The 20,267-nt window shown below is 41.6% G+C and overlaps 1 protein-coding gene across 1 annotated transcript in view; it reads left to right on the top strand.

The window, feature by feature from the left end:
• GLI3 (GLI family zinc finger 3) overlaps positions 1-20,267 on the top strand; it is a 558,606-nt gene that overhangs the window by 365,338 nt on the left and 173,001 nt on the right. The window lies entirely within an intron of this gene.

The following is a 20,267-nucleotide window of genomic DNA, read 5'->3' as shown; positions in this document are numbered from 1 at the left end:
AGGCAGGTAGATTTAGAAAGAGACTGATAAGCAAGACGATGATTCATTTGTGAATAGATTTTTAATTAATAAGTTTTATATTTTCTAGTGTTGGTATAATAAGATAATGAATGTAACGTTACAGTAGACGTGGCAGAAACTAGGTGTTATAATATGTAAACGTTGATGAAAGAGTGTATTAAAAGTCGAAATGTTGACTAAATGTACACAATAAATAAATAAGAAAAAAGAAGACTAGTGTTTTGTGTGTGAGACACATAGGCAATACACACAACTACAAGCACAATTACAGCTCACAATGGTGTCAATATGTGCTATCATCATTTGAATAATTTAATTCACAATGGTGAGTGAAAGATAATTGTATCACCTCTATGTTTTCGATTTCCACTTCGTGCCAAGCTGCGCGTCTCTGCAGAAGGTACTGAATATGTATACTATATTACTGGCTGGGCACACTTTATAGTGGATATCTGGTGCATGCCACTGATCTTGGTCAAGGTTAGGTTGATCTGCAGCCAATTTGATAGGGGCCTGCCCATATACAGGGAAACACATTGTACCCCTTCAGTCCTGTACCTGGAGTGAAGTGTTAGCATGATGTGAAAATGGCTGTGTGTGACTTTCATGTTTCCCAACTGTATTTTCCGCCTTGCACTGCATAAACTGTGTATTCACTGCACTGTCTATGCTAACAACCGGGTCTGTTGACTCCCTGGTCCAAAACTGTGTCTCTGACTGGAGCCTCCCACATGGCCTCCCCCATTTTGGCCTGCCTACCATTTCCACAAAGGAACCTTTGGAGAAGAGATTATCTTGTCCAAATCCAAAGCTTGAGCATTGCGTCTCCAGTGACAGGGTCCTTCCGTGGACAGAGAGCAAGGGGAGTGTGTCTGGACTGGCCTGATCTTTCTGGCAAAGAGATCTCAAAAATGACTGCAGAGCCTCAGTAGTAGGAACCTTCCCATAAATAAACTTGCCTTTTTCATTCTCAGCAAAGTGGCTCTCAGACATTTGACATATGTTGAAATTCTTGGGCTCTCACCCTAAGTTAAAATGGGTCAGTCATTGCCTAGACAAATGTGCCGCACTGCCACATCTCACTGATGATGCCCCAGAAGGCAGAAACATGTGTCTGGTTTGCGGTCAGCACTCTTGTACAGATGCAAATTACTTAGTCAATGCTGGACTGACACTGTGCGTTGGACCAGACTGATGTGCAAATAGAAGTTTTTTATTGTGTATGGAACAAAGAGCTAAACTGTTATTATAGTTTTCTGTGCGTCTCTGCCATACCATAGAACATCTTATGTGCCCTGGTACATTCCTAGCAGAGGGTCTCTCACTCTTTCAGCAAATGTTGAAATGCATGGTGTTAGTAAGGATATTCCAGACGTGGGCCCTATGCTCTCGTCCCCACGCGAGACACTGCACCCTAGTCACACCTCCATGATGATGCCCAGAAAAGCAGAAACACATGTGCGGGGAGGCCGGGAGTGGTCTTCTTTACAGAAGAATTGTCAACAGTTTTGGTGCTGGAGGGTCCATAGATGGTAAGGCTCTCAAATGAAATGCAAATGGATATTTTCCACCTGGTATGGCACAGCGAGGTCAAAACGGATTTGAGACTCTTCTGAGAGGGCATTATTCCAAAGCCTTGGTCTTTCTCATTCACAGAGGGACTGCATAGTTTTGGCAAATGTACTATACCTTTCACTCCCCATTCACTCAGTACTTTAAAATGGTTGCCAGAATTGTTAGCACTTTACTAACATATGAATAAATAAAAATAGATACATGGCCAATGGTGCCTATGCCACCAATCATCCAAACCTAAAAACCTTAGAACCAGGACAGTAGCACAGCAAGTAAGCTCTCAACCCGCTGAGTGAGTCCTTCACTCTCCTGAGGTTGATAAGTTTAGTAACATTAACTTGGGTAAGAAGACATGTTATTACAGTGCTAAGAACTGGGATAAATTCAACATGAAGCACTGTGTAAAAGTGTGTTATAATTTCCTATCTACTGTGTCCATATTATGAGTACTATTTTTCAGGCTAACATTGGCACCTGCTATTATTTACTATTAATCTAATTTAGCAATAACACCTGACCCGGGGCATCGCATGCTATTGCTATTATCATCCCGGGTTGCCTATCCGGTAACCTGGGGTGCTGACAGCAATGTTTTTTGAATGAATGAACGGGAACGGAGCTGGAAAATGGGGCTCTTCCATTTCCATGGCGACCAGCAGGGAAACAGAGTGGCGGTGTCAGGAGCACCGCCACAGCTAAAGGAATCAGCTAAGTGGTAGTGGTAGGGTTGGGAAAACAGTGGGGAAGGGATAGGAGGGTGGGGAACATGGCGAGGTGGGGAAAGCAGACATAAGTTTGCTCAGAATGCAGGCTAGGATTGTGGGATTCAGCTCCCGATCCGGGAAACCTGATAGGTTGCCTCCTCAGCCCTGGGTGCTAATTATTATTATTACTTGTACTGCTACAAAATATACAGCCATATGGTTGCACACTCCTGAAACACTCAAAGCCCATTTATGAATCAAATGATCTACCATAGTTCATGGCATAATTAATATAATATTGTGTTAATAGTCCAGGTTTATTAGAAAATCATAATTCACCCCAATAGTAAAATGAATATAGCTGTTTTACTTATAAAGACCACATTCTATGTGTATGTACTGTACAAGCATGTAACTTTTGGACAAATTGCCCCAACTTTAAGAAAGGATAAAAGATATCAGACATTTGAGATAATATTGACAGCTACACTCTGCAATCATGACTTTAGGCCATGACTCTTGAGGTTACAGTGCCATCAACATCTCCAGCCGAACACTATTGACAAAATTTGACCAAATGATTAAGTGAACCTTAACTAGATGCAAGTACCATTTTTAGCTGTAATGCTGCTATCTCCTTTTGTATTTGTATTTCATGAATTACCACTTACTATGAATAGTTATAGTTATCGTCCCCCAGGAGAAGGGGAGAAGTGTTATTAAGGGGTTAATGGACGGGTATACCTTGAAAAGAAGGGGCTTAATTTCCTTCCCAAAGTGCAGGAGGGAAGGGGACAATCTGATGAGAGTCCGGGGGAGTTGCAGTGTATGTACACTGTCTTACCTTGTGATTGTGTATCAACCCTGAGGAAGACCATCGCTGGTCAAAACACGTTTTGGCTGACACATTGAGAATACACATCTCCAATTCGAATTACTTTTGATCAAGTTCTCTTTTGTCTCAGATACCTGTGTGCAGGTTGAGAGTGAGTAGCACAGACTCATCCCTATACCTTTTCTGAAATCCCTGGCAGAGTTCCCGTGAATCACTCTCCCGGCAGCCTTGATTCTGGACAATCTAAAACAAAAAAGGGGGGAGAGCTCAGACCTAGGAAAGGCAATTTCTCTGTGTATTGAGTTTCAGGGGAAGGCATGGTTTGGTTCCTTCCTTCATGCCTTGCTCAAGATCTATTTTGGCAATGTTGGGGCTTCTGGTGCTGTGGCAGAATCCACAGATGTAAGCATGTAAGCCAGGATGGTCCTTTGTTTGTCCTGCATCTGATGCATGCTTGGAGGGCAACCAGTGTAGTTCCCTTATGGATGGGATGATGTGGTCATATTTACCCAGGTGTCTAATGAGAGTGGCTGCAACATGCTGGACAGATTTCAGTATGGGTAGGAAAAAGGTTGCAGCACCAGTATGGTTGCCCCCATTCACGTTGGAAAATACAAGGAATTCATTATTTTGCTTTCAATGGCAACTGAACATGTGAATGACGAATGCGTTTTACACAAAATAGTCATATTGTATAGTTTAGTAGCGTGTGGCATAGGAGGGTTTTATATAACAAGCCCTTTTACTAACGTCCAGGACAACCAGGCCCCAACTCAAATCTGCAGCCGGGTTTGGGTCTCCCCACCAGGACAAGTCTTATTTGAACAGCTTACCCAGCTAGTCATGTGGATACGCTATGCATGACATCTTTCACTAGGACCTTTACATAAGATGGAAACTATACTTGCAAATAGCAATGTGCCAGGGAAAGGTGCACCTAAAGACGTGCAAGCACCCAGACCTGAGAAAGAGGGAAAGCGCAGGTCGAACATCACTTTGTCGGCAGATGTGTGCAGGAGCATAGCACAGCTGCTCGGAGGGCGAGACTTCATGATTAATGGTGTTTATTCTTGACAGAGGCATCCTTTATTTATCTGCAATACCGTTTAGTGATTTTATCAGACACCTGAATGAAAAATATTCAGTCATACCAATATTGCGGTGTAAATTGAGTAGAGTCACTTTTTATTATATCTCGCAGCCTTATCGCCTGCACAGTAATTTTCTACCAGGGGTTTGATATGAAAAGGTAGGATTTAGCTGTATTTGACACAAAGCCTCTTCAATTTCCACTAAAAGTTCAGACTGCTCTTGGAAATGTATAAAAAAAAAAAATCTCTCTTATCCAAGCAATTTCAGGATTTGAAAGAATAAAGATAAAATGCACAGGCCAGGAGAGGGGAAATGCTGTTAATATGAAAACATCTAATAGCTCTTCAGCCACTGCTGAAAGGGACTGCAGCGTTATAAGCTGGTGGCGCTCAGGTAACCCCACGCGCATGGATATGTAGCCCCGCTTTCTACTAATCAATCATCATCCGAGCCCAATCAGCAGACAGGCAGACCCTATCGTTCATCCTGGGAGTCATTTTCCAATTGAGGCCCATAATGGCCGCACAGCACATTAGTCAGCACGATAGGGGCCAAAAGCATGCAAAACCAGGAATGGAAGATAGCGCCACTCTTTACCCAGGAGGCGTTGGGGTAAGATCACAGCACGTTTACTCTCTCGGCTTGTTTGCCACAACTGTGAAAATCTAGGCACAATTATGTGACCTGATTTTTTTGAGAAGAGAAATGTATGCTCCGAGCCGTTTGTGTAGAAAGGAACGAGTAAACATTTAAATACACATTTTCTCTAGGCACATTCTGCTCCAGCGAAGAAGACGGGAACGTGCCATAAAAGGAAGTGTTTTTAAAAAACAGATGAAGAAAAAGTAAGAACATTTCAATTTAATCAGGAGATCATTTTAGAGAGACTTGAGTGGGCACAGATAACTGACGCACATCTCACTATGCAAATCTGTCTGTAGGCACCAGTGGCACAAGCCATATAACACAAGGTACACCCTTTAAACAGTTAGCATGGCAACCAACTCACAGAATGGTCAGGAAGCTGCAAGCACCGAACAGCAACATCAATAACATGTGTAAATGGACCCAGGCCTGTAGCACAATGCACTCAGCTGCCTGAAGGACACGGAATGGTAAATAATATACTCATTGCCCACCTCATTATATGGAAGGATGTTAGTCCTTCTTCCAGCTTGTATCAATAGTGTAATGAAACCCAATATGTTCCCTATTCAAGCGTGAGTACACATATTGTCTACCAACATCTGTTGGTAGCCACATGTTCAGCATCTTGGAAGTAATTACAAGGCAAGATGGTTGTCAGTCTGCAAAATGCGTGAATCAATACATCAACACGTTCCTTAATGAGGAGGGCTTTTTGAACAGGGCACGATATATTAAAAGCAAAGTGTGCTTAATTAATGAACCAGTGAACAGTTAAGGGGCCATAAGAGGCGATATCCAATTCATTGGACAGCAGGTATCTAAGCAGTCAAAGGCTGACCCCACAGATGTCTGTTCCACCTGCAGCGCACAGGTTCAACTCAGCCCTTTATCCTTACAAGCGTGATAACTTGAATAACATAAAATTGTGGAATAATAACACAAATGGTTACTGCACTTAGAAGGAGGCGGAGGCTGGCATTGAGATTTGCTTACAAATGTATTATTATATTTTTCTTATTATTTTGTTGATCATTATACAAAAGGCTGAAAAATGCATGATACTTATTGAGTGTGGGGTTGGTCAGTGTAGAGTCCTCATAGAAGAAATGAACTATTATATGCAACTAGCAAGGCATAAGACGCCACCATTGATCACGTCACTTATTTTCACTCCCATGTAATGGGATGCTAGGGTCTCAAACATGTGTAGATTACACTCCACTGTTTATGTAGGGTACACATAGTTGCTGACCATGAGGAAAGGACAGAGAGTGAGCCCTATAAAAAATCACACTGGATAATGGGTAAAGCAGGGGTGAATTTACCAACAATGCTATAAGTGTACAGTCCTCTGTGAAGTTCTGAAATAACCTCGAGGAGTGTTCTGACATTGCACCGACTGGTTTGGCTTTGAGACATCAACATAACACACTATGTCAACAGTCTTAAAAATGTCCTAAAGAAACAACATAGATTGCAGCACCCCAACAGCACAAATTTAAACAGGGAAAGCAGTGCCATCAGCACCCCATAGACTGCATGGAAACCAGCCTCTAGATGCTCTAGGAGAGTCATGTTTTAAAGATGATTCTGGAGTTCCAGGACTACAAACCTATGACTACCCTTTGACAGCCAACACGAACTGGAACAGGCATAGTAATAGGTTACAATGCCATGTAGAGAGTAAGGTTTCTCATAAAGGGGAATAATCACTACAATATCAAGGAGAAGAGGCAGATCATTAGAAAGAATTATCAAGTAAAAGAACATGTGAGTTCATAATACTGGCATAGAAGAGAACATGGAATTCCTGACTGCACGTAAGAGACAGGGCTTTCAGAGAATGCACTCATTTAGTCAAGTTATTTTTGTATGGCCAGAAAGAACGGGCAATTATCACACAATGACTGATCAGACGATCCATCAAGCTGGAGCACAAGCCATATACCAGTCTTGCATTGCAAAGCACAGCTGAAATGCTGAGAATCACCTCAGTTACATTAGCCAAAGAAATGGCTGATGATAAAGAAAGTTATTAAGCATATATTCCACACTTGTAGGTAAGGAGATGTGTTGATCTCAGATTGCTTTTTTATTACTATTGTACCTCATGACTAGTCACATTTGTGATTAACTGAAAAGGGTCTCTGGATATTGTATCACCCGAATAAATGCTTTGTTAATGGACCCACTTGTTTTTCAAACCACCTAGTCAAATGGAGAAAGTCTAACCCAGGTGTTGTTTTTAGCTGAAAACATATTTGCACTGAAAGGCACATTTTAATACTAAATAAATGAGTTTGATGCAAGAACATGGAATGGCAAAGGAATTCAGAAATGCGTGTTTCCATATATTTGGCATGGTCATCCTTCCTTTAACGATAACATGAGATGTTGGCAGTGACGCCAAAGGCAGTACTTGGAAAGCTCACCTTTAAGATGTTTACTAGAAATCGTATATAAAAGGAGTAAGGGGAGAGGAAGTAATAACTCGTCTTTCTGAAACCAAATGCAAGCACACTTCTGTTCTCTTTGGTTACCAGTAGACCCACAAGTTCGCATAGAGAATAACATTTATTAGATCAAATAACTCCTTCAACTAACTAACGTATGTATTTTCGGCTTCTAGACCAAGCATAGTCAAACTCCAAATGATGTGGCCTACATCTCCCACGACACCTCCACATTTTCCTTGCTGGCTGGGGCTGATGGGAGTTGTAGGCCAGAACATCAAGAGGATTTCAGTCTGACTACATCTGTTCGAAACTCTCTCATCAGTAAACGTCCATCATGGTAAATGGTAGGAGCTGGTAAAGGCATTCATTTGAACAGAAGTTTATTCCCAGCCCAAAAAGCTCCAGGAAATTACCCCTTCATAAGTATTCTTCAGCAATTCCAACAGTGTTCTAACAAGTAATGTAGTACACCTATTAACAGAGATGGCAGATGTGGGCAGAATTTATGTCTGTGACAATAACCCAGAAACGAACTACACTGAAAATCTGAAAATCACTGTTACATCACTTGTAACTGAATGCACATATTTCAGGCTAGTGAGAGACAAAGGTTTTGTCGATAAGGTTTGTAGCCTGTCCGCCTATGGAAAAAAAACACAACAAAATCAGGCATGACTGTGCAGAATAGTCTTTACCCTGGACTGGCACAGTACACATTTTTCTTATGGGGATCTATGAAAAACAAACAACCACATAAAATAGAACATTTCAAACCAGATAACACAACTATGCATGCAGAGGAAATTATTTAGCTTCGCCCTACAGACCATACACAGGTTCCCCCAGCATCCAGAAATCAAGAAATAACTCTGGACCGTGTTTTCTAGCTTTTATACATTTTTGAGCTGGCTTGACTGCTTTTTAGCTGCTGCAAGTACCGAGAGCTGTCTTTTACACTGGATGCTAATTCAAATCGCTGTGAAGCCACTGACTTGACGCATCACCTGTCTGCACTCCACTACTTTTGAGCCAACCACAGTTGAAGACCGACTCGACCCTTTTCCACCTGGATTCTCCATCTGTTTATAGCTGATCATCTCTACAGGCCTGCACCTAAATCTTGGGCCGCCTTGAGGCAACCCGACTGTACCAATGCATATGATCTTATTTGAGTCACTAACTTTAAATGTCTTGATGGCAACTAAACTCATAGAAAGTGCGTAGACACCCTGCCCTCAGCGCATGTTACCTTAAAGAAAAGAAAGAGGTATACCCTTGGGCTGTGCCTGTGTATGATTGACAATCTTGCTAGTTTAGTGGTAGTGTGGGGGTGAGTAGGAGTTGTATACATTACTCATCCCTGTAATCCTGCAGATCAGTGGTCATTTTGTCATTCCAACAGGAAATAGGCAGTGTTATGAAGGTCATAATGTAGCATTCTTCATGTGTGGAATGCACACATAGAACGTAGAATGAGAATGGTGGGAAAGCTCTGTTTGCTCCAGAGCTCCAGGTCAGTTTGAAGGAGCCTTTGATAGGACTGGTGGGGTTTACATGTTATCCTCTTGTGTTAAAATAAAATAAGTATTTAACACTCACCAGCATGGAGGATCATTTCACTGGAGACGATGATACTCCACTGCAACACGACCGAGTAGCTGTGGTGCCTGACCCAAATGCTGCTGAATTGCCAACACTAAAAGTTCAGATAGCTCTACACTGCATTGCGCAAAAGGATTAGCAACCCAGAGAATTAATTCATGGTAACTAGTGGGAGCGGGAACCAGTGTTGCCTATTCCGAAATCACTAAGGCCCCTGACAACAGTGCCCTATCTTAGAGTGCAGCATGGCATGGGAACAGCTGCAGCAGGTCAGAACCCAGCGCGAGCGCTCCCAGGTTGCCTTGACAACCTCCTATCAAAGGGCAACAACCAGAGCTTCAAGGGAGGAATCAGCGACGCCGCACTATGCTGCACCAACGTATACACCACTTTGTTAGAGAAGAGCACCTAGTAACATTCAGCCTATGCCGCGCCATGTATGGTTATCAGGGTAACCAACACAACAAACAGTGACAGTGATTACGTGTCTATTACACAAAATTGTTGAGCGAATCCTGCAATGCAGGAGTCTCACTGGTCCATCGACATTGGACTGTTATATAAAAGATTGCGAGTGACGCAATACGGCATACCAAACAAAGCTTTTCCAAGGCCCGTAAGCCAAACACTTGAATGCAAAGCAGTGTTACCACGACATTGGACTATTATAAAATATAAAAGGCAAATCCAATTACACGCAATGCAATATTGCATAATAAGTAAAGTTTCTTTAAGGCTCATAAGCCAAACACACTAATGCACGTGTTGCAGTGTTACTACCAAAGCGAAAGCACAACAACTAAAGCATTTCCAAAGCGTATAAAACAGACACTCGAATGCATGCACAGCAGCATTATTACACCGATTAAAATAGTATCTGGACACATTGAAATAGTACATCAATTATAGCATCCTATACTTGAAAGCAATTACTGTGCAATATCATTGTAGCAACAGGGATAAATAATCACAAAGACTCTAACAGACTCAAACCAACAACCAAACATATATTAAATAGGGCAACTGATGACAAATGTCAATGAGGAACCAATAAAATTAATGTCCTAGTTTCCAAATACAAAAACACTGTTCCATTTGTAAACAATTTAAGAAGTGTACCATTACCCATTAGAGCTGCAGTAAAAGAAGAACTGTTAGCAATGGAAAAACAGGAAGTAATTGAAAGAATAGAAGCAGCTGAATGGGTTTCTCCCTTAGTTGTAGTACATAAGCCCAATGGTAAACTCAGGTTATGTATTGACTTAAGATCTGTCAATCGGTGTGTAATACCAGACAGAAGTCCCTTGTCCAATATTACTGAGATATTAGGAACCATTAAAGAAGCCAAAGTAATGAGGACCTTAGATTTCAAATCTGCTTATCACCAGATTGTACTTCATCTGTCTTCGAGAAATATAACAGCATTCATTACACCAGAAGAATTATTCCAATGCAAACGCATGACTTTTGGTCTAATATCAGCTGCTGTGGTTTTCCAACGCATCATATATCAGCTGTTTCATGACATGGAGGGTGTCCTGTGCTTCCAAGATGATGTGTTAGTGTAAGGGAGAGATCATGAAGAGCATGATAAGAGAATGAGAAAAGTATTGGATATTTTTATTAATGCAGGTTTAACACTGAGTAAAGACAAATGTCAATTTTTATAAAAACTCCATCCAATATTTGGGCCATACCATATCGGAACTGGGTATTGAGCCAAAGGCTGATTTAGTAAACAATATTGTGATTTTCCCCTGTCCCTCAAATAAAAAATAGTGTCCTTCCTTGGGATTGCTGAATACTATTCTAAATGTCTGCCAGGTCTAGCAATATGAGAAACCTAGTCAAAAAGGGAGTGAGAATCCATTGGAATAAACAGTGTGAGGAGGAATTCCAGGATATTAAATCAGGTTTAACAAAAGCCCCTACTTTAACCAATTTTGACTCTAGAAGGAACACAATCATAACCACTGATGCCAGTAACCATGGGTTAGATGTTGTTTTATCACAAAAGGGAGAGAGATAGAGAAAGCAATACTAGCTATCAAATGTGCGATAGAGAAGTTTCCACCTTTCCTTTGGGGTGTAAAGTTTACCATTAGATCTGATCATAAACCATTGAGAGATTCTCACAACAGAAGGATTAGACAAAGTGTCATCTAGGCTCCGGAAGTGGGTAGCCAGTTTACAAGACTGCAACTGGGAAATTGAATACCTGCCAGGAATTAAGAATAAGGCATCAGATTGTCTTTCCAGGTTGACTTATGTGGTAGAGGACGATGATGATGAACACATTCTTAATATTAACCAAGGAGTAGTGACAGAAAATTAATGGCATGAGGCTATGCTAGTAGATTCCGTCCTCATTTATGTCAAAGAAAGATTAGAGTGTGGGATGAAAAGTACTGAAATTAAGAGAGGAATCACACCTGATCCCATTAAGAATGTTTTTGATGAACTATTGATAAAAGATGGCATGATTTTGAGGGGCAACAAAGCATTTCCCCCAACAGGAGTAAGGAAAAGGATTCTTGAAGTTGCACATGAAGGTCACCAGGGAATGACCAAAATAAAGCAATTGGTTAGGCAAGATTATTGGTGGGCGGTAATGGATTTACAGATAGAAAGAATCTGCAGAGAGTGTGGCATATGTGAGAATGCCGCCAAAGGTTGTGTCACAAGAGTAGAGCGAATGACTCTTATGTCTATTCCATCTGTTCCCTGAGAAAGAGGACTTTACATAGTGAGACCAGTGAGGTCTCAAGGGATCTATAGATATGATATAATTTTAGTAGACATGCTTTCTCATTGAGGGGAGGTGTCATGGGTTCAAAATGTGTGTGCCAAAGATGTATTTAAGTTTCTTGATGGGATTTTTTAAGAGGGAAGGATATCCCTCCTTTATCATAACGGACAATGGTGTACAATTCTTTGCAGATTAAATGAAAGAATATTTGAGAGTGACTCGGATTGAACATACGACCAGTGCCATCTATCACCCAGAAACCAATGGGATAGTTGAAATATTTAATAGAGTGATCAAAGACAGTACAAGGGCTGCCATTTCAGAAGGAGGTAATTGGAAGAAGGCTGCAGAAGACACAGTAGTAGCTTATAGATTCACTCCCCATGTGACTACAGGTATATCCCCATTCAAAATGTTAAGAGGAAGGAAGCCCAACTTTAGAGTTTGTCCAGGGTGGTTGGGTAGGGCATGTCAGAAAAACATTGAAATGGATACTGTCAAGGAGAGGATCAGCAATAGGCAGATGAGCAATAAAATACATTTTGACATAAGGAAAGCGACCAAACAATGCATAGTGAAGGAAGGAAATTGGGTGTGTATAAGGTTTCCCATTAACAGGGTAGAAGGAGGTTTATTTATTTATTTATGCTATTTCTTGTATGGCGCCACATGCCCATGGGCCTCAGGGCATGCAGCACTATACAAGAGTGATAAAAGAGTTAAAGTGGTCACACCCCATGAAGGTCATTAAAATGTTACATATTGTTGTAAAAGTGTCAGATGGACGGGTGTGGAATGTCAATAGAGTGTGTGGGCATATAAGGAAGTCCAAAGGTTTGCAGGAGAGAGGAGAAGAGAATGATCCGGTTATGTACAAAGAGAGTTGTAGAATTCATAGATGACAACTTCCCATTAGGAATTGTGGGAGACCATCTTATTTGAAAGATTATGTTGAATAATTTCACTGTTGAAATGTGTGTGGATGTATCGTATCTCAGATACAAACCTCATGCACAGATTGTCTTGTTTCTTGATTTACATTCAGATGTCATCTGCAATGTATCTATTTTATTATCTAAGTTCTTATAGTTTGTGTTTCATCTATTTCTCAAATGTTACTTTCATTTCACGTTATGTGTACTGGATGTTTTACCAAGTTACCCAGGTTCTGTGCATCCTTTCTCTCACCTATACTTTGTAATGTTTTGCTGTGTATCCACCATACCTCAGCTTTGCCAATTTCAGATTCATGATCTACATGCATGCCAACAGTAACCGGATTATGGTGAGAAAAGACATATCTCATATAACATTGACAGTCATGGTGTCTTCTGACTACCTGGCATCATTGCCTGAATGTAAAAATTTTGATCGGAAAATAATCGTTCAAAAATGGAGGAGGTGCTCGCCAGTGAGTGGAACTATGTACCAATGGTCTTTGGACTTCTTCCTTGACATCTGACATGCGCTGGTGTCACCAGTTGATCTTATTCGCTTCTTGCTGGATCGGTCCTTTGTTATGATCCTGCACTTCAGTAAAGTGGATTTGTACTGCTCCTCACACCTCCAAACTCTCTGAACAATATTACTCTTTCTTTAATTTACCATTCTTCAGCTTCCTTTAGCAAAGAGAGCAGTTCACAGCTCTTGCACACTTTGCAGAGATGCATGCTCTTTCAGAGTGTTGAAAATGAAAATGTGACCATCAGACCTCTAGAGATTCTTACAACAAGCCCCTGGTTATCCAGCACTTCTGTCAAGTGAACAATTTCTCCCACCGCTCTGTGTCAAAATAAGGAATTCTACCCCTGTTTTGATCTGGGCAATTGAGCTTCAATTGGTTCTTAAACTTATCAAAATATGGCGTGTTTTCAATAGTTTCATCTGATTGGAGTGTCAGCTGATTTCTGGATATATTATGCTTTGGGACAGCTTGAATATAACCTTGGTAACATTTACTATATGATGCAATATGAGAGTTGGAAAGCCTGGGAGTAGTATTTCACAATAAGCTCCTCGCTCTTCGATTAGTCTTGTCTCTTATGAAATCATTATATTTCTCCAGTGAATTCAATTAAGTTTGCGGTGTCCTAAAAATGAAAATACGTTTCTTTTTAATTGATGACTCTGTGCACTACTAAGTACATTGTTGACATTGACAAATGCACTGACTACGCAACATTTGGATAACAAGTATGTCGCAAAGTGAGATTGGCCTGCATATGTGCTGGCCATTGAAGACTCCACACAGATTCTTCATGTATCGTAAAATCTGTTTGTGGCTGGTGGCTGGAAAGACTGAGTACTTTTTGCTGCCGCCATTAAATGTCGCCCCTATTGCTACTTGAACTGTCACTGTGCCATCCCCTGCCGGTGGCACTCCAGTATTAGTTCTCGTACAGTAGATTCACCCTTGACAAATAGGTTTGCAATTGTGCAACAGTTAGTAGCCAATGTTTCGAAATCCTTGCTTGAAATCAAATTGTTGTGAGCAGTGAAGGAAAGGGATTTGTCATGCGTGACACCATGCTTGTGAGATTGGAACTCAAAGACCAGCAGCACGGTGGTGTTGTCAGCGTAAACTGAAACCGAAGGTTTGATGCACAAGGTTGTCGGATGCCTTTGACGTGCTGAGCTTTGTGTAGTGGCGTGTCATCAAGGAGGAAACGGCTGAGAGCCATCAATGAGGCAGCACTGGACAGAGGCAAACAGGTCACATTTGAAAAGATAGAGTTCAAAGTCATTGGCAGCGATGCGGGCGAGTGAGAAGATTAGATCCCCCAAAGTGAGTGAGTGTGCAGTGATAAATAGCGGACGGCAGTCGCGATCTGCGAAGGACTCCACATGTGTGCTGGTGAATTTTCCTTCAGTACCAGCGAGCAAACCTGGAGTTGTTATGTTTCACTCTACTGGCAGTGGTGTGATTTTTACTGTGTTAAAGTCACTTGAGAGGAAGAGGTCAACATTCTGTGCAAACTGTGTGTCTGAATGTTAAGGCCTTTGCAGCAAGTAGCAACTTGCCGACGTACCATAAGGCATACTGCCAACAGATCAACATATTTGTTCCCCCCTCTTTTAAATAATAAGAACCAGAATAAGAACAGAAGAGAATATAACCACCATTTATATGGTGCATTCTACAGAAAGATTTGAGTGAGTCTTGGCACTGATATCAGGTATTATCATTGCCAAACTCAATTTTGTACACAGCTTCGTTGTGTTCAGTATGTTAAGCCATTGAAATGGTTAAAACTGCTTGCTTTTTTGTTTACTATAGTGAAGGGACAGATGTATAGAGCACCAATTCCGAGTAAACCTGCTCTGTTCCATTGCATTGTGATGGCAAACATGAAGCGCTGTGGTATGTTGACGTGAGCTTCCATTTTTCGTTTGTAGTGTTTGCTCCTTATTTTTGTGCTATTTACGGTTTGACGATGGATAGGGAAAGTGTTGCTTAGCAGGGTATTTTCGTAAGAGTTGTACACCTATTGAGAGAACCATGCAGAGTCTGGGGTGCAATCCACGGGCACCTATCGATTCGATTGATCCATCATGATGACCTTCAATGATCTGTTCATCAGGTGCCCCCACTTGCTTATATAGACATTTCAGGAATGCAATGTGTGTATTTTGATTTGCAGTTTGAAGGGGATAAGCAGGGTCTATCTTTGGCCAGACCATGCAGGTGACGTGGTGCGTGGAGGAGTGAGAGGTATGTTTCTCAGGCTTTTGTAGAGGAATGTGGAAGGAGGTTGTGTTTTGTTCTGTGACACTGAACGCCACAGGTAGCAACTAAGCATGAATCCCCTTCCAATTCTTGCGCGTATTTCTTCATTGCCCAGCCGTGCACATTAGTTCAGGCATTTCCTGAACCATCCTCATTTTCGATCATTAAAGATCCTGAAAACCTTTCAACTTTTCCAAAGATTCATCCTAAAATGTTTGGGATCCACACAAGGGATAACATTTAGGGGAGGGCAGACCGTCGCCATCCCAAAGGGGCTCTACTCCTGCAGATCCTTGGGACATGTTTACCTCTTTTTAAGATTTTCAGCATTCTTATGCTTTTTGGGGTGCCACGGATGGAGGGGTCGCTGAGGTCCAGGGATGTGGCTAGGGGGCAGAGGGTTTCCTTGAATGGTGACAGTTTCTAATGTAATGCATCTCTTTTCACCTGAACCTACATTGTGAACCGTAGTCTCAGAGTCATAACAGCCCAGGCTTGCAGACACTTGCTAATGCCTAAGCATGGCTACTTCAGGTATTTCCATTTTGTACCAGGCCATATTAAGAGGTCTTAAGGCTGTCCTATCCACATCCAAATGGCCTAAGAACAAGCTTCTTACTATCGTCTACAGTAGGGGCCCACAACCTGTGGCTCTCACCATATGTTATAAACTGCAACTCACATGGTCCCTCACTAGTCTATTGGCTAAGGCTAATGGGATTTGTAGTGCAAATTATCGGGCGATCCAAAGCACCATCTACTTTCTTTTTATGCCTGCAGCAGTGAAAGCTTTAATAGCTACATATACAAACACGTGAGCATCTATAATAAGAGCAATTGACTTACTTCACAGAGATGCCTAATTAAAAAAAACATGTGCCAGCCACGTATTCACAATCGTACCTACGACTTTTGGAGGGGTCTGACCAGCTACAGAAAACTGCAACGTTCGACTCCTGTGAATCCATCAGGAAAGATCCTTGTGAATTTTATTTTCCCTGTGCTTTTTCTAACAGGAGCCAGGGAAAGCCATACCGTGTACTCACAAATGTGAGTGTCTCTTCTTGTCAATGATAGAAACATTTACAAAGGGACGACCACATGCCCTGCATGCAAAGATTTGCACAAAGTGCTGCGTTGCACACATCCAGATGCTCCTTTGTGAATTACGAATTGTGCGTCTTTGACAGGTTGCACGTGTGCATGTGAAATAATAAACAATTTTGTGGAACGGCCCTAGAGAATCAAAAGCAAACATACCATTTTTATCATAAAGGGTTGTGCTAAAATGAAACTTGCTTCATCAAAAAACGCCTCGATACTGAGCTGAACATGAATGGCTAGCTATAGGAAGAACTCTTATCCACCCAGGCCTTTCACGGAAGGCCTGCCTCGAAAAGACGATAAATCATGAAATATCTAGGCTTGACCTTTGACATATTATTAACACACCCAGACGGATGAACAGGCAATAATAAATTAGGTTGCGCTCTAGTATTTCATTCCGATTGGTTGACAAGTTCTATGCTATGTGATAGACCAATAATCCATCTGTAGCCTTATTACTGTGTCAGGTTCATGGCACTGTAGATACCGGTCAGCTGCCAGTTCCATTATAAACTACAGTTTTTAGGGTTAATAACTCAACTGGCCTGAATCACAGGAGACTATTTTCAGCCCAAATATCGTGATCTATGTGCCTCCAAGCCCATGCCCCATGCAAAGAAAACGGATCCTAAATTGTGAAATATTTTCATTCGGAAATCCAAGGCACATTTTGGTTTCATTTTTCAGGTTTTATACCAACAAGCTTAATGGAAAGCAAACATTTGTGTATATTTCAAGGAAGCACATTTATAGATATGCCTATGGCCACACTCTTCACTGTTGTAGCAGTTTGCTGATGTGTCCTTTCCGGCCCCAACAAGATGCTACAAGCTGAAATGATGCTTTAAGTGCAGGGGTTTTTATAAAGAGTCGGGCCGGAAGTGAGGGGACGAACCTCGTGGACATTTGCATGCATCAAAAATCATTCCCTAGGTAGAGGTCAGATATGTGGCGTCTGCTAGTTTTCCAAAAGTGGGTTTTATGGATAGTAAAATCAGTCTTTATTTACAACCTTGCTGAAGCTAAATAGTTAATTAATATACAACATTACCAACTCACACCAAAGAAACAATATTGTAATGAAAAGATGTGAATTGTCATTAAAGTGTTACATTCTTGCCTCATTTGTTTCTCTATTTCCATCAATTTATGTGTTAGTTGCTAGCAATTGAACACAAATATCATGAAGGCGGAAGTAGAGATGGGTTGTTTAGTGTGATATGTACCAGGACTGATAGCTGATTATGTCTGTCGGTATGAACCTGCATTGTTATGAAATATCTGATTTACATTGAACTTCACAGAGGTCATCCAAGTGTAAAGCCTGGGGCATGGCTTTGGACACTAGGAGGAAAAAAACAGGGGTATTCAACCATTCATTCGCCAGATGTTTTGGACTAAAATATCCTTCCGCCCTAGCCAGCTTAGACAATGGTGAGGGATCATGGGAGTCATAGTCCAAAACATTTTGAGAGCCACTGTTTGTAGATCCACCAGACTCTGACCATTTTGAAGATATACGTTGGACAAATACCTCAGAACAGATGAGGGAACCGCCTGAGGTGAGTAAAGTTTAGATGAATTTTGAATAATGCTTTCAGTTGTTCTTCGTGATTTAGGTGTGGATAATAGCATGCATGGTACTTGAAAGGTGTTTTTTAAGAGGAAGATAGACAGAGGGAGAAAGAGAGAGAGCGAGAGAGCGAGAGAGGGAGATCGGCCAGTACTCAGTAGAACGTCCAGGCCATGTTAGTTGTCGTCACTCAAACCGGTGCTCACTCATCAAATTACTTTCAACCTCACCTACTCCCCTCTTGGCCAAGGAATCCACTCACCTTGTCTTGCAGTAATTCTAGAATCCTCAAAATAAGTAGTAATGTTGCAGAGAGGTAATGTACTAGCTTATATATTTTGAAAGATGATGAGGTGGTGCGGTCCCAGGCCCCAGAAAGCCTTGTGGACAATTCAAAGGGTCTTGAACTTGATCCTTGTAGCCACAGGGAGCCAGTGGAGAGATTTCAGAGCTCGAGAGATACGATCCCTGGGCTTGAGGCCAAGGACAAGTCTCCCAGTCGTGTTTTGGATAAGTTGAAGAGGTTGCAGAGTAGAGACGGGCACATTAAGGAAGAGGCTGTTGCAATAGTCCAGGCAAAAGAGAACCAGGGCTCTGGAGACAGTGAGCTTCTGGGGGAAAGTGAGAAAAAGCAGAATTCCTCTGGGGAGGTGCAGCTGTTAGTGAGACTTCTTGGAGACATCAGAGATGTGAGGAGAGAAGGAAAGGGTTGAGTCAAAGATGATACACAGATTCATAGTCTGACAGGAAGGTGCAGGAAGAGGGCCCAGGAGGGGTGGCCAGAGAGAGAGGAAAGGATGGAACAGGTTTTCCATTCTTCTACTGGTACCTATCTACCTCTTCTCACCTTTTCTATCCCAATGACCTTAATGTGGGTATCTGGAAAGCTAATTTCCTCTGCAACTAAACACGTTTTCTCACATCAGCCTATTCTCTAAGTGAAGTGTATCACTGAAAACTAGATCCCCCCAATGCTCCAGCCTCTCTCTCTCTCTCGAAGCCCATCCCACTGCCTTCACCACCTTTTCTCACTCCATTGACACATGCACAAGGTGGTAGCGTTGTCCTAATGATTTGGAAGTCCTCTCCATCCACTGCCACACCCACTCTAACTTCACTCCCTCTTCGTTCAAATGCATCTTTGCCAAATGTTTGTCCAAACCCCTCATGCTTTCCTTAACATCTACTGCCTAACTGGCTCCCTCAAGGTAATCGTCTGCGAACTTGCTCTATTACCGGAGACACCTCCCACTGGTGTCTCTAACATCATTAGAGACAATTTCCATCCCTCCAATTTGGCAACGGCCCACCAGCTGCAATTAGACTCCACACTCTCTGACCACACCCTGCTTAGAAAGCATAATTTTCCTACTCACACCTCATGATCTCATCTTCCTGTCCTCCACTCTTAACTCTTCTACACTCTTTGTTCTCCCTCTGATCACTCACTTATCCACTTTACCATCTCCATCCACCTTCCAGATCACTTCACTGTACTTCCCAAATCACCAAAATAAAATGCAATCCTGACTACTTGCCTCCTTATCTCCTTAAAATAAATTCCTCAGTGCTTGACCTCTTTTACCCACTGGCACAATCTATTCTAGTTTCATTCCTTGTCTGCCACTGTCCTGCTCAATGGTTCACACATTCTCATCCTCAGCCCCAACTAAAACAAATGAACTACCATAATCCAAAGTATAATGCAAAAGACTCTTTTCTTAGTCCTCCACAATTAAATAACATAAGATTGAATATATTTAGAATGGGTTTGTATGAACCATTGATAGAAACCACTAAGGGCATAATTCACAGAAGCGTTTTATAATGGCGCAATCCCATAGGAAAATGCTCTGTGAATCAAGCCCTAACTTTGGAGAAGTGAGCATAATGTAATATTATTCTTTGTGAAATTAGAACAAAACACATTAAGTGGTCACTTAAAGTAGGGGTCATAGAAGTAAAATGTAATAAAGTACAACCCTTAGAGAATAGAGACAGAGAACACATAATAGGGGGAGGGGAACAGAAGAAAGAGGCAACAGGGAATCATTGAACAGGGAATTCGAATGAAGGTTGTCTGGAAAGAGATAAAGGCAGGTAACATATGGAATGGGGTAGACAAATAATGTGGAAGAATACTAACAATGTCTAAAAATAAATCTTGTGATGAAAGAG

This window comes from Ambystoma mexicanum, chromosome 5p (assembly GCF_040938575.1).
Source record: "Ambystoma mexicanum isolate Mex_15411 chromosome 5p, UKY_AmexF1_1, whole genome shotgun sequence".
Classification (NCBI taxonomy): domain Eukaryota; kingdom Metazoa; phylum Chordata; class Amphibia; order Caudata; family Ambystomatidae; genus Ambystoma; species Ambystoma mexicanum.
The sequence above is the reverse complement of the archived record's forward strand: the minus strand, read 5'-3'. Positions and strand labels throughout refer to the sequence as shown.